The 14219-nt window shown below is 36.4% G+C and overlaps 1 long non-coding RNA gene across 1 annotated transcript; it reads left to right on the top strand.

Moving 5' to 3' along the window:
- The first annotated feature begins 4224 nt into the window (after positions 1 to 4224).
- On the top strand, positions 4225 to 9322 carry LOC131606478 (uncharacterized). Its single transcript, XR_009284845.1, has 3 exons — positions 4225 to 7181; positions 7354 to 7612; positions 7735 to 9322. It is a non-coding gene; the product is annotated as an uncharacterized LOC131606478 (long non-coding RNA).
- Positions 9323 to 14219: the final 4897 nt, after the last annotated feature.

Raw genomic sequence — 14219 nt, 5'->3', positions numbered from 1 at the left:
CAAATGTTATTAGAAAAAACAGGCCCTCAAAGGACCGAAGCTCTAAAAGAGTTCCAAGGCCATGAATGGTTGGTTTTAGGTAGATTAATCCTCTACTGTCATATAGGTTGCAGCTGAATCTGAATAGATGAAAGAACAGGGTCACAAAAGGCTTTCTGCTTGCACCAATACTGATAAACATTCATATATGGCCATCATGTGAGATGGAATTGCAAAGGAGCGATGGTCAAATGTTTTAGAACCTCTATTTCAAAGACAATGAAGGAGTGACGAAGCCATGGTGAAAAAGATGCAGTTGAAAAACTAATACTCATGAACGGAGGTTCTTATCTTCTTTATGGTGGCACGGATGAACCTACATGATTAACACTCAAACGCTCAAGTCAGTTAAAGATTCAAGACAATGTAGTAAAATGTGGAAATCAATGATTGTACATTGCTTTTTGTGTAAACTGACTTTTATAGCTTGGGTCAAGTGAAGTGGATTTGAAATGAATTAGGCCTTTGCTATTTTGATCTTTGTCTGGCCCGTAACAGTTGCCCCAAGGCTTCACCAGACACATGAGTGAGCCGCGGAATTCTTAAATAATGTCGGCTGGTTCTTAAGGATGTTAATTATAATTCAAACTCAGCTGTCTAGTTGTATTTTTACAAATTTCTCTTAATACGTACGAAAAAGTGACATGATTTCTAATGCATCTTGAAATAAGTTCACTATCAAATATAAAAGTTGACACTTGGCATTAGAAGGTTGGGAAGGAACTTAAAAGTTTAACAAATACAACACAACAAAACACACATTAATTAACATGTTTCACACCTCAAACACATCAAAATATTTTGTAACAAAACTAAAAGAAATTTTGATAAAGAAGAACAACTAAAAATAGGGTTAAAAAATATAAAAATTAACAAAAAGAACTTGAACACAAAGAAGACAACCATAACATATTAGAATGATGGTAGATAAAGCAACAGTTGTCGCGGGCAGCGAGAGCAACAGGTCAGTGAAAATAAGTTTTTATGACTTATGATTTCTACTTTCTATATTTTGGAGGTCGGACGTTCTAAATATTTTTTGTTAAAAAAAAAATAAAAAATAAGTGTAAACAAAGATGAATAATGGTTGAACTGATATAAAATGTGAGGTTAATGATGGATGAAATAAAAGTTCATAGTGTAATTATATCTATTGGTTCGATTCAACGATTTGTCGGTTCTTAATAATTAAAATAGAAAACCGAACCAAACCATGCTGAGTTTTATTGATTCGGTTCGATTTTAGAACCGAACTAAAAATAATCGATTTTATTTTGATTTATTTGGTTTAAATTGTTCGTTTTATTGATTATTTTGATCCGCTTACATGTAATTGCATTTTTAAATTCTATTTTTATTATTTATTTGTAGCTTAACTTTTTTACATCCATAATTTTAGTTTTTTTAATGAATTGTGGATTTGAGATTGCAATTTTGATCTTATTCTTTTTTTTTTTTGATAATACAGAGGGCTAAAAAGCCCAAAAGAAAAACATCTACAAGGCGACTAAAGGAAAAGAAATCCCCACAGCATCAAGATCTAACAGATCAACAAGGAAATCAGGAGCTTTATCAAAAAAGATAAATCTCTTATCAATGCACCCATGATTGGCCAAATAATCCGCACACGCATTGGCATTCCTATAAACATGCGAGATAATGACTATCTCCAAAAGCTTTAATTGCTTCAGGATTTGCCGAAGAATAGTAACACACTCCACATGCCGAACAACTCCTTGGTCTAAGGCTTCGACAACTTCCATTGAATCAATGTTTATCTCCACCTTCTTATAACCCAATCGATGAATGAGTCTAACACCTTCATAAACTCCCCATATCTTAGCCAAAATAGCACTACTTATCCCAACATATTTTGCAAAACCTCCCCTCCAGATACCTTTTTCGTCTCTAATCACACCTCCACATCCAGCAACATCATGAGTCTTGCTTGCACCATCTGTATTAAGTTTGATCATTCCGTTTGTAGGCGGATTCCATCCCAAATCCTTAATCCCACCTTTATCAGTTCTAATATTCTTGGTCAGATTCATAGCATGAGAATAATCATTACTCCTTAGAATGTGATTAATGGGATCTATAGGTCGCAAATAATTCACATCGTGTTCTTCCTGGTTCCTCCATGTCCACAAGGTATGACATGCTAACATCCAAGTATCCCTCCAGCCCTTGTTACTCTTGGACCCGTGAGTGAGCTTCAAGCGAAGCCAGTTTGTCATATCCACCGAGAAAAAGTCCAACAAAAGCTCACTAGGGACTAAGCTTTGTCAAACATTCACACATTTGTAGCAATCACGCAATGCATGGAGAATAGATTCCTGGGCAGCTCCACACATATTACATTCTGCACTTCCCAAACCTTTCCTATTTTTGCTTAGGTTTGTAAGTAACCTGTTATGTTTAACCAGCCACATAAAAGTCTTGCATCGTTCCGGAACAGACGCTTTCCAAATCAAGCTCCAATCTCCATCAATATCTGCATCATTATAGCCTTCAAGCTCACTGAACATATGTTTGATCGAAAAATTATTATCTCCCGTACCTGCAAAATAGAAAGAGTCAGCATCCTGTCCCATCACCGGGGGCAGACACGATTTCAGTTTATCAATCCATTGAGGAGGAAGTCAGTTATCAAGCACCGGAAAATTCCAGTCTCCATCCTCCGTAACCAACATTTATTTCGAAAACTTTACCCTACATTTATAAAAGTATTGATGTGAAATTTATTAATTTAATAAATTACTAAAATTTATATTAAATTCACATTTATAATAATTTAACAAAAGAGAAAAATAAAATTAAAATCCAAAACAATTTGGAAAAACCAACTAAAAATGTCACAAAATCATTTATAAAAACTCATAAACAATAATTAAAAGTTGTAAAATCATTTGGATTAATGAATCCCAATTGGGTTCGACTCATACTTTAGTGTAGGACGGGTCAAGAGTTTAGACCCGCATTTTTTAATGTGTCCGTCCCGTTCTACCCTGTTTTTTATGCGATTTTTTTTTTACAAGGATAGACATTAACTTGAATTTCTGTATTTTTAAACTTAAAAGGTGCAATGTCCCCTGACCCAATCCAGCCTCACTTTTAAAGCGGAACAGGCCAATATTTTTGGTCTACACTCTTAACTATGTTGTTCCACCCTATCTTTTTTTGCAGGCTTTTATGGAACGGATCTAAATGAGACGGACATGTTTGTTTACTGCCACTTAAAAGCAAGTATATATTAAAAGGAATGTGATAGAAGTTGAATTGGATCATCGGTAAATTCTAATTCAATTAGGCAAAAAAAAATATGAGATCGTTAGATTGGACACCAATATCAATAATTTTATAAAATTTACTATTTTAAAATGTTATTGAATTTCTTGTTCATGTATAAATGATGAGTTGTCTCAAATAATAGATTTTAATATCATATTAACTTAATTTTTTTTTATTTGACACAAGACTTAATTAACCTCTACAAAATCATTTTTAAATTGATAAATACCACTCTATATAAATATTTTTTAGGTCTACGTTAATTTAGTTTTTCTAATTTATATTTATGGTTTTAGATGAATAACTTTGTTGTTAAAGTAAAAGTTTAATGTATTAATATTTCTAATGTTGTTTTAATTGATAATAATTTCAACTTGCGCCAATTATATATTACTTCTAAAAAAAATTCAAAGTTTGTATCCAGTTGTTTTCATAACTTCCATTTTTTAACGTGTAATTGTTAAATTAGTGTGTGTCTTTGAGTGTCTTGTACTTGACTTGAAACAAGGAGGATGAAGCTTCTTAACATATGACTTATTGATTGATCCACGAGAAGTAAGAACAAGAATCTAGTGTTTGGTTTATTAATATAACACGAGACCTGTCTTTGAGTGTTTTTAGAATATGTTTATGTTTATCATGATGAATTACTTGAATTAAAAGAATGTGATTATAGTTCAACATAAGCATTTAGTAGTTCAACTACTTATTTTATTATTTGTGGTTTTGATGGTGAAAAGGATGTGCACATAGACTTATTTGGATTTTTCTTGTTGATTTTATTGTCGATTTTATTAGTTGATATGGATTAGCTGAAATTCATTATTAAATGTGCACATAGCTTTGTTTGGATATTTTTTTCTAAAGTAATTTGGTGGTTGAAATCTACCATTTTAAAGGTGAATAACTGGGATGTCAACAACATGCCAGTTTCCTTGGATCGCTCCAACACAATGGTGATGTCGTGGCTCACAAACTCCATAGAAAGCAGAAAGCAAAATCTCTGTAAAGTGTTTTATGGATGTAAATTGCTTTTGAAATTTGGCAAGAGCTTCATGAAAGATATTATTAAGGTGATGTTTTTCGTATATCTAACCTCCAAAAAGAACTTTATTCCCTCACACAAGGTGAGAACACCATGTCATAATACTTCACCACCCTTAAGAAGTTTTCGTAGGGGTTTAATAATTTCATACATTTACCTACTTGTACATGCACTGCCACTTATAGATGTCAACTATTTCCTATCATTAAAGTTTGTCGAGAGAGTGATTATATCATTCAATTTCTCAAGGGATTTAATAAACAATGCCCTCAATATAAGATCATAATCAATGCTCATACATCCTCTTCCTTCAATAAATAAGACTTTTTCTTTACTGATGCAACAAGAATTTCAATAACTCAACTATCTCATTGACGATATAATTGTTGGTCACATTTAGAAATCTTGTTTTCGTGTGTGTTCTCGCTAAAAACACTTTTTTAGGTAACCTTCCTGATGTTGGTTAAATGAGGTTGCAAATGTATGGAAGTATATTGATTTAGGCTCTACTATTAGAGTACTTTGTCTATTTTTCAGATGCCTTACCCCTTTCATGAGAAGCTTTTTTATTCCCTATGTCTCATCTATTTGGGCCATTAAGAATTGCCCCTTCAAGTCTCATGATTAAATGACTCTTAGTAACGTGTGTCGTCATCATCATGTTACAACTTATACCACGTAACGTCTTCCCCTTCAATTTCGAAACACATGTGCGACCATGAGATTACACAGAACTGTTACGATGGATTCTCAACTCGGATCTCTAGCTAAACACCAATCACATGTGTGTCTCCAAGAATCATATGTTCGATCTGGTATCTTACTCGTTCCTAGTTTGTAGGCACTAAATTAGTTGTTTATTGATTAAGGGTAACCCAACAAATTAGGTCTTCACCTATCGGCTCCTAGTGAAATGTACAACTAGGCTTCAAGAATTTCGGGACGTATATAAGCCCCACGACCATAAGGCCTAAATGGGTGAAATATTCGGACAAAGAGTCCTGGAATTCTCTGTGTTTTACGGGGATTGTACTCCAACCTAACTTTAATCAGTCCATAAGTCACCTCATAGCCTGATGACGTGTGATGGTGGGTTTTTATGAATAATGATTACAAATATTATGTTAGATTTCTTCTCTCTCCGTGTCATGATGACTCTTTATTAGGAAACCAATTCCATTATGACCCTGGTTCGACAGGACCCTGGTTGCTCTCAAAGTACTACACTTCCTATCAGTCGCTAGCACACATATTTCAGGTATTGTTCTTTACCTTACTTTTTTCTACTTTAATTCTTTTACCATGGTTATAATACGTTAGTGTGGTGATCTAACAAATGTATCGATTTCCCAAAATGCCCAAGAGATAAGAGAACTCTGGGATTCATCTATGAGAGAATGTAAATACCATTTGGGGCAAGTTGAATTTAATCACATTGTTAAGGAAGTTTACGGTGATATTTTTCATCTTTTAGCAAATCTGATTCAGAATCTTCATCATCAGGTTCCGTGGAAATCGTGATGGAGATGATTAGATCTTTTATTGATCAAGAGGTTCTAAGCTATGACCATATCACTATTGATGTCAAATACATTTCCAATCTTTAATCTAATAGGCAGATTTCTTCCACTGGTAACGAAGATGACATTGTGTTGGAACCCTGCATTCCCGACGAAAGGGTTTGTATTACTCGGCCAACAGGACTATTGGATGATTATTGTTATTTTTAATTGAGGGTGATTGAAGATTTTAGGGTTAATAGTAGTTTACCCCCCTGTAATATGAGCGAATTTCGGTTTACCCCCCCACCGTTGCCAAAGGCAGGTTTTGGCAACGGTTTTTTTGAAAAAACCGTTGCCAAAAGGTAGGGAGGGGGAAAAGCAAAATTCGCTAACATTACAAGGGGGTGAATTACTATTAACCCAAGATTTTAATATCTATATCCCTTTTACTGATTTTGAATCCGACCTCCTCAAAATCCTAAATATCACCTCTTCCCAGCTACACCTAAATGGTTGGGGTTATATAAAAGCCTTTGAGATGGTTTGCGAAGCAGTGGATATAATCCCCACCTTAGGTTTATTCTTCTTCTTTTTTGAACTAAAAGGGCCGAAAAGGGAGGATGGATTTCCTTTAGCGGTATCCCAGGAAAAAGTTTCCTCCAAGCTTATACTACCAACTATAAAGGATTTAAGACAAGTTTCATGTGTAAAAAGCAGGGTAGATTCCCTCAAGTAATGTATGTGTTGAACGAGAGCCATCGCTTTTTTGACCTACTGTACGGATAACCTGTTATCGGTGTCCGAGTTTGTCTATGATAAATTAGATGATTTAGAGGTCCAAGCTTTAGCTATTTTAGATGCTTTCTAGGTGGTAAAGGTCTGAGATTTAACGAATATGGCTGACGATCCAGAACAAATCTAAAACTTCATGGGTAATGCTTATATATTCTTTAATATATTATACTTACATCTTTATATCAACCTGCTGATTTGCTTTGGTGTTCCTTTTTCATCCAAAATGACAAGCCTAAAGCTGAAGGAACAAAGGAAAATAGCGGTTGAGGCCAGAGCGAGACGCGGGGAGCACTCTGCCTCTAAGACCGACTTGACAGGTATCCAAACCTAAGCCATCAAGAAGAGGAAGATGGATATTGGTAAAGCATCCCAAGCATCTCTGATCCTGAAGTCAATATCATTCCCTCTTATGGTGGTTTGAATCCAAGCTCTCGAAAGAAGATGAAAACTTTAATAAGCGATACGGTTTGTGATGCCTACTTGGAGGTCACCACCTTGATGCATTATTGGTAAGTGCAAAAATGTACTTATTTTGTATATATGTTTTGTTGCACTTATCGATACGTTTTGTTAATATCGTTTGAATAATACCCCGTTTTGTGTATAAATACGTATACTTTGTGAATAGATGTATTTTCATATACTTTTATACTTTTTGATAGTTTTCTATTCATTTTGTAGGTATTGAGGCGTATTTGGAGCATGAGCAATAACGTGTCGAAGACACGGCTTCAAACGCGCGTTTTTTAGCAACGAAACCAACTCGTCAACGAATAAAGCTCAAAAACAAAGAATAATAAATCACCAATTTGGTTGATATGTTGTCATTGTTATATGGGAAATTGAATAAGGTTTCCAACGCTTCGAACCGGATGCAAATCGGAGTTACGGTTCTCAAGTTACGTCATTTTTACTATAAGTTGTTTTTTCATGACAGCAGGTAAGGCGCGACGCGCGCTGTACAGAACTCAAAATTGCATAAATAGGCGAAAATCAGATTTTTTTTAGGTGATGTTTTGGGTATTTTTGAACCCCAACTTATCCTAGGTCATTTTTGGCTAGATTTAGCTTGGAAACACCATTGGAGCTTGCATTTGGATGATCGGAGGTGGATTATTCATCAATCGGAGCTGACAATCCGTGAGATTTTTTGTTCTTCTTCTTCTCTTCTCTTTTTATTTCTCTTTTGGTGAGTTTGTATGTAAATTACTCTAAACCCATGGATGTTTGTTACTCTTTCTACTAGTTGTATAAAGTTTGCTTTACAAATCTTAATCGGTGTTTCCTTGATCTTTTTGCTTAAATACTTTGGATTGGTGTTGTTGTAGAAATAAACATCATAAATCTTGATTAGGGGGATATCTGTTAGCTTTAGATTCTAGACATAGAGTTTGGGGTTAACATTCACATAATATCTAAGTTTAATGTCTCTGTGTTATTCGATCGGTTGAGACATCGTCGAAAGAGCAATATAGTTGAACTCTCGTCGGTGTTGCAGAAATGGACATTGATGTGAGAGATATGTGGTTATTCTGATAAGTATTGTAGATTGAGTACGGCGGAGTAATAAATCTAAGTTTGTGAGGAGTAGTTTAGATTCAAACCAGATAAGTTATTCTCTATCAAGAATGAATTTATTTTATGTTCATATGTTATATTTTTCCTGTTTACTTTAAAACCATTTAACCCAAACTCAAGAACTAAGAATCCGTCGAACGGCAGTTCAATAGCAATAATCTCTGTGGACACGATAAATTCCCGGATAAATACTTCCAAACCTTTTGTTGCTTGCCGCTTTACCGCTCCAACAATTATCCCATTCTTCAAAGGAGTTCAAGTTCTGGTCTAACAGTTTTGATGGACAGAAGTACCTTTATGACCACTTGAATACCACCGAGGACTTTGAAAAGGTAAAGTCTATAGGATCCCAAAAAATGACCCAAAATATCACGTCTTACCTAATGTGATGTGCGGTCATGACCTGAGGTCTATTTGAAGTTGGGGATGCGTATGATAATAATGAAATTTGTTTCAACAAGGAGATCAGTCACCTGAAAGAAAACCTAATGATCCACATTGATAGAGTAGAGGAGCTAGAAAAACAGTTGATGGAAGCGCAAAATCAAAAGGAGACCGCAAAGGCCAATTCTCGGATCACGAAATGACCATTGTTGGTTTGATCAAGGATGTGGAATCAACCCAAAAATTTAATGAATGGCTGCAGAAATCTCTACAGGGGGCTCTGGTAGATATCCTTGAAGGATAGAAAAACACTTAGAAAGGGGGGGATTGAATAAGTGTGACTTTAAATCTTGGACGATAAAAATAAAATGCACAATTATTTTTATCCTGGTTCGCTGTTAACGAAGCTACTCCAGTCCACCCCCGCAGAGATGATTTACCTCAACTGAGGATTTAATCCACTAATCGCACGGATTACAATGGTTTTCCACTTAGCCGCAACTAAGTCTTCCAGAGTCTTCTGATCACAACCTGATCACTCCAGGAACAACTGCTTAGTTCACTCCTAAGACTTTTTCTAGAGTCTACTGATCAACACGATCACTCTAGGCTTAGTTCACTCCTAAGACTTTTCTGCTCAGCCAACTGCCAAGACTTCCTGCTCAGCCAACTGCCAAGACTTCCTGCTCAGCCAACTGCTAAGACTTCCTAGAGTATACTGATCAACTGATCACTCTAGTTCCTTACAACTTAATGTAATCTATTCAAGAGTTTACAAATGCTTCTTAAAAGCGATAATCACAACTGTGATATTTCTCTTACAATTTAAGCTTAATCTCACTAAGATATTACAACAGCAATGTAGTGAGCTTTGATGAAGATGAAGATTCTGAGTTTAGATTGAACAGCGTTTCAGCAGGTTAATTTGAATTGTCTTTTTTCAGGATCGTTTACCTTGCTTCTCATCAGAACTTCATATTTATAGGCGTTGAGAAGATGACCGTTGAATGCATTTAATGCTTTGCGTGTTCCGTACAGCTTTGCATTTAATGTTATACGCTTTTGTCAACTACCTCGAGCCTTGTTCACGCTGTGTCTACTGACGTAGCCTTTAGTAGCTTTAACGTTCCTTTTGTCAGTCAGCGTAGTCTGCCACGTGTACTTCCTTCTGATCTGATGTTTGTGAATACGACGTTTGAATATCATCAGAGTCAAACAGCTTGGTGCACAGCATCTTCTGATCTTCTGACCTTGAAGTGCTTCTGAGCGTGATACCATCTTCTGATCTTCAGTGCTTCTGATCTCATGTTCTTCTGATGCTTCCATAGACCCATGTTCTGATTCTGCTTCGACCATCTTCTGATGTCTTGCCAGACCATGTTCTGATGTTGCATGCTGAACCATTTGAGACACATCTTCTGAGCGCTGAATTATGCGTACTCTTTATATATTTCCTGAAAGGGAAATTGCATTGGATTAGAGTACCATATTATCTTAAGCAAAATTCATATTATTGTTATCATCAAACCTAAGATAATTGATAAGAACAAATCTTGTTCTAACAATCTCCCCCTTTTTGATGATGACAAAAACATATATAAATGATATGAATTTGCGATCAGAAAGAGTAGACGGCAAAAGACAAATTACACAGCTATAGCATAAGCATATGAATATGTCTCCCCCTGAGATTAACAATCTCCCCCTGAGATAAATAATCTCCCCCTGAAATAAATACTCGAAGAACTTTGATAAAAGACTTCCCTGATTATTTCGGTAGAGACGATCATATAAGCTTCTGCCTTCAGAGAATTCATAGCTTCTGACTTCTGCTTCCATTGGACAGCTTCAGAACTTGAATTTCTTTGATCTTCAGAACATTCACAGCTTCTGTCTTCTGCTTCCATTCAGGACAGCTTCAGAACTTGAATTACTGGATCTTTTAGAACATTCACATCTTCTGATTTCTGCTTCCCTCGGATAGCTTCAGAACTTTGAATGTCTACCAACATCACTTCATGCTAGATTTGTATCAGAACATTGTTGAATGTACCAGAGCATCATCTGAGCATCTCTACATCCTGAAATGTTACAGAACAAAAACTAAACGACAAAAGTCAGCATGAACGAGTTAGAACATAAAATGTATATTCAAATACATGATATGTATCAGAGCCAAATGTATCAGAGCATTTAGGCTAAAAACATGTATCAGAGCAAATAATGTATCAGAGCCATAACATTATATGTATCAGGGCAAATAGAATTTTGTCATAACAGGATAGACAATGATATTCAAATTCTATTATCAGTGCTTCTGATTCATTCTTCTTTCTTGCTTCTGATCTCTGAAGCTTGACAGCACTCAGCTTGCTTCAGTTTCCATGGTTTTGCTTCTAGTGTTTGCTTTGAAGATTCACTTCACTTCTCTGTACCTGCAAAACACTTAAACCATATAGAACTTGTAGTTCTTGTTAGTGAATGTGTGGGAGCCTTTACCCAGCAACTGATAGATTTAATCAAATCATTTATCATTTATTTTTCTCCCCCTTTTTGTCATAACATCAAAAAGAATAAAAAAAAATTCAGATGCATAAAACAGAACACATGGAGGAAGAAGATGATTTCATTAAGGTTCAACCAATGGGTACAAAAGTACAGGATGAAAAAAATCAGATGCACAGAAACAAAACAGATGCAAAGAAAAGAAAGAAACACCACAGACTCAATCTAAGATGGCCCTAGTCTTGATAAGATCTTGGCCAGCATCTCTTTAACATCGTTGTTGTGTCCTTCTTGCCTTTCAATGAAAGCATCATACTTGTCATTGAGTGAGCTTTGCTCATCCTGTCTCCTCTGAATCGCTTCTAGAGTCCTTGCAAGACGAGAAGGTTCATCAGAGGAAGCTTCACCGCTTTCAACCACAGGAATGACAACATGATCTGCAGCTTCCATAGAAGTATCATTTGCTGGGATGTCCTCAACAGGGTCTGATTTAGCAACATGATCTTCAGCATCTGCTTCTTGCATAGAAGCATCTCCATATTCTGCAGCAGGAATTTCCGAGTCGCCATTCTCAAGTGCCTGAAGAATGGCAGCTAGATTCCTTGGAGCAGAGGGACCTTCAACTTCTGGTGGGTCAACAACTTCTGGAATGACCAAGCCAGGGTCTTTCTTAGAAGGGTTTTCCCTCAGAAAGTCAAATAAGGTCTTGAAGTCTCCAAGCAGAACAGGATACTCAGGAATCCAGATAACCATGTCCCTGCATGGGTTTGCTTCCATTGCAGCAGCCAGTCTCAATACTTCCAATTCATCCACAAAGGGCTTCTCCTCAGCAGCAACACAATTTCTGAGAGGATGGTAGTATATACCATTATCTTCCTCCAGAAGGTAACCAGGGTAACCAGGGGCAGCAGCCACTAGTCTTTTCTGAACACCCATTGCTTCTACTTGAAAATCCTTGCGAAATCTTCTCCAGAGATTTCTTGTAGAAACATCATCCAGACCATTTAGGAATGCATCCTTCAGAAGGTTTAGACTACTAATCACCTCATGTCTGAAGAGTTCCAGGTATGTAGAAGGTTCAGGTTCAGGCGGATTGAAGGTAAATTTGTAGACTGGATAGAGAAGACAGTAGGGTTGGGATTTTCTGGTAGGTAATGGATGAGATATAGAAGGTGGAGGTGCGGTGGTTGAGGAGGATGAATGAGGAGGAAGAGGTGGTGGAGGTCTTTGAAGAGGGAGGTGATTGACGGGAACCGTCAAAGGGTTGATACACTTTGAGAGGGTCATAGGAGATCCTAACTCTTTTAGATTTGGTTTTTGGTTCAGCAGATGCTTTTCTCTTTTGTTTCCTATCATTGTCTTGATTTCCAGAGTTTGACGATGGATTCATGATGAATTTTCAGATATTGGAAACTGCTAGGGTTTATGATATGAAAAATAGAGAGATGAAAAAGAAACCAAATGCAGAGAGAGAGAAATATGAGAGGGAAAAGAAACGTTTGAAGAGTATATAAAAAAAACTGAAAGAGAGTAAATGATGAAAAGCATTTAATGTTACGTGACATGAGGAGAGATAATAATGACAAAAGACGTGATTTGCACAGTTACCTAAGTAGACGTCCCCTCAACTGCACGCACGCTTGTCCAGGAATAGTGAACACGTGTTTACCATCTGGATAGCCAGTTACAGCTGTTTTGCTTTAAAGAGAGATTCTGAATCAACTTAGACACTGAAACGTTAGTAATAACTGAATCACAATTTCTAATTGATTTCTATCAGAACTTCTTAACAAAAATTTCATATCAAAGGATACTCATACGTAAGAATTTCTCATCTTCTCATTCTGAGCTTGTTTCTGAAGACCCAATTTGTACCAATTATATTGAATCCAACTGGTCTAGGAACAAGATCCCAAACATCATTCCTTGTAAACTGATTTAGTTCTTCTTGCATAGCAATTATCCAGTCTGGATCTTCTAGAGCATGATCAGCAGAAGTTGGCTCGATCAAAGATACAAGACCTAATTGACAGTCTGCATTGTTTCTAAGGAATGCTCTTGTTCTGATTGGATCATCCTTCTTTCCAAGAATGACATCTTCTGAATGACCAGAGATGAGTCTGGATGATCTTCTGACAGATGGTTCTTCAGAAATACTTAGATCCTCCAGAGAAGCTGATACTTGATCTTCAGATTCTTTGCTTCTGAGAAGCTCTGCTTCTGATGCGTTGCTTCTTGGCTCAACAACTTCTGATATGTCAATATCACAACCTGCAAAATTATCAACTTGCTTTGGTTTTTCAGAACCAAGCTTATCATCAAACCTGATATTGATTGATTCTTCTACAACCAATGTTTCAGTATTGTATACTCTGTAGCCTTTTGAGCGTTCAGAATATCCAAGAAGGAAACACTTTTGAGCTTTGGAATCAAACTTACCAAGATGATCTTTAGTGTTTAGAATAAAGCACACACATCCAAAAGGATGGAAATATGAAATGTTGGGCTTTTTATTCTTCCACAATTCATAGGGAGTCTTATTAAGAATAGGTCTGATAGAGATTCTATTCTGAATATAACATGCAGTGTTTATTGCTTCTGCCCAGAAATGCTTAGCCATATTGGTTTCATTGATCATGGTTCTGGCCATTTCTTGAAGAGTCCTATTCTTTCGTTCTACAACCCCATTTTGCTGTGGAGTTCTAGGACAAGAGAAATCATGGGCAATACCATTTTCTTTGAAGAATTCTTCAAAGGGTCTGTTCTCAAATTCACCACCATGATCACTTCTGACCTTTATGATTTTACACTCTTTTTCAGATTGAATCTGAATGCAGAAATCAAAGAACACTGAATGAGTCTCATCCTTGTGTTTCAAGAATTTTACCCATGTCCAGCGGCTATAATCATCTACGATGACTAATCCATATTTCTTTCCTCTGACAGATGCTGTTTTGACTGGGCCAAACAGATCAATGTGCAAGAGTTCTAATGGCCTTGAGGTAGAAACAACATTCTTAGACTTGAATGCAGGTTTGGAGAACTTGCCCTTCTGACATGCTTCACAAAGAGCATCTGAT

Source organism: Vicia villosa, linkage group LG5, assembly GCF_029867415.1.
Source record: "Vicia villosa cultivar HV-30 ecotype Madison, WI linkage group LG5, Vvil1.0, whole genome shotgun sequence".
Taxonomy (NCBI): Eukaryota; Viridiplantae; Streptophyta; class Magnoliopsida; order Fabales; family Fabaceae; genus Vicia; species Vicia villosa.
Note: the sequence above shows the minus strand (reverse complement) of the source record. Positions and strands in the feature narration are given on the sequence as shown.